The sequence below is a fragment of the Sinocyclocheilus anshuiensis genome, unplaced genomic scaffold (assembly GCF_001515605.1).
Source record: "Sinocyclocheilus anshuiensis isolate Anshui unplaced genomic scaffold, SAMN03320099.WGS_v1.1 scaffold252, whole genome shotgun sequence".
Taxonomy (NCBI): Eukaryota; Metazoa; Chordata; class Actinopteri; order Cypriniformes; family Cyprinidae; genus Sinocyclocheilus; species Sinocyclocheilus anshuiensis.
This window is the reverse complement of record NW_015554095.1, coordinates 574,274-575,673: the sequence shown is the minus strand read 5'-3', so window position 1 is coordinate 575,673 and position 1,400 is coordinate 574,274. Positions and strand designations below refer to the sequence as shown.

At 36.1% G+C, this 1,400-nt stretch overlaps 1 protein-coding gene across 1 annotated transcript in view; it reads left to right on the top strand.

The window, feature by feature from the left end:
- Nucleotides 1-1,400, top strand: part of LOC107669469 (src kinase-associated phosphoprotein 1-like) — a 30,906-nt gene that overhangs the window by 21,151 nt on the left and 8,355 nt on the right. The gene's annotated exons all lie outside the window — the stretch shown is intronic.

Genomic DNA, 1,400 nt, shown 5'->3' with positions numbered 1-1,400 from the left:
TCTCTCATATACACACACACACACACACACACACACACACACACACACACACACACACACAGACATTTACTTAGCTGTCTAAATGGGGACATTCCATAGGCGTAATAGTTTTTGTACTGTACAAACTGTATTTTCTATCACCCTACACCAACCCTACACCTAAACCTACCCCTTACAGGAAACTTTCTGCATTTTTACAATTAAAAAAAAACTTTGTTTACATTATTTTTATACCAGTTTTACAAACGAGGACATCCCCAAAGGGAGGTTTTTGGAGATTTTGTCAGGTTTAGCTCACTTTTGGGTACAAATCTGTCCGCAAAATATGGTTAAGTAGGTACACACACACACACACACACACACACACACACACACACATACACACACAAGGTCAGACTTTTAGTTCAGCACTGTTGGCTCTGTCCTTGGTTGATTTGTTAGTTGAAGCACTCTGCATGTATTTTGATTTTCTTTTCTCTTACCTTTGCTCTATCCATCTCCTCACTAATGATGAATAATACGCAGCTGGCCATAAGATGAGTCATATCGGTCAATACTCACTGACTTTCTCTTAGCAGCTATTCATTTACTGTATTCTAAATGACAAATCCGCGATGGTCTTCACTCAGTCAGTACATTCTCATTGTAGCATTTTTACAAAGAAGGCCTCAGCCAAAATATAATGAATCAGGATTTGTGGCTTCTGTGTCTACTGCTTTTTGTCTGTTGATTATTCTATATCAATCACACTATTTAAGAAATGAATAGCATATCAGCAACTCAGCTTTCTAACAAAGCAGTTACATTTCTAATGACTATTCTTACAGATATCCAAGAGATTTGCAGGTTACAAATTAAACCCATTTTACAGCTTGTCATATTGACATAACAAAAAGCCCCTTGTACATCTGCGGTCTGTAGACCACTGCAATACTGTGTTCACACAGGCACATTCTCAATAATAGGCTGTTGATTCATTGCTGTAGCTGTGTCTTGGAAAATTGAGTGATCAGCCAAGCAAACCACTTTATTTGGTGCATTCGCTTTAATCTATATATTTTTGTGTCCTACAAATGGGATGTTAGCAGGAACACATAGTGTAGCTGTTTCTTAAAGATACACCACTGAAAGAATCAATGTGTTTTAATTTTGCCTTTAACTGAGCTGTTATCCTAAAGGGATAGTTCATCCAAAATGAAAACTCTGTCATCATTGTTGTTGCAAGCTGGGATGACCTACTTTCTTCTTTTTAACACACATGGAAAAAAATATTTAAATTTGAAATAATATCTGTGTTTTTTGGCCATACAATTAAAGTTAGTGCAGTTCTGTTGTTTTTTCATAACATGGACAAAAACAGTTAAAACATTCTTTAAAAATATTTTGTGTTCTGCAAAAAC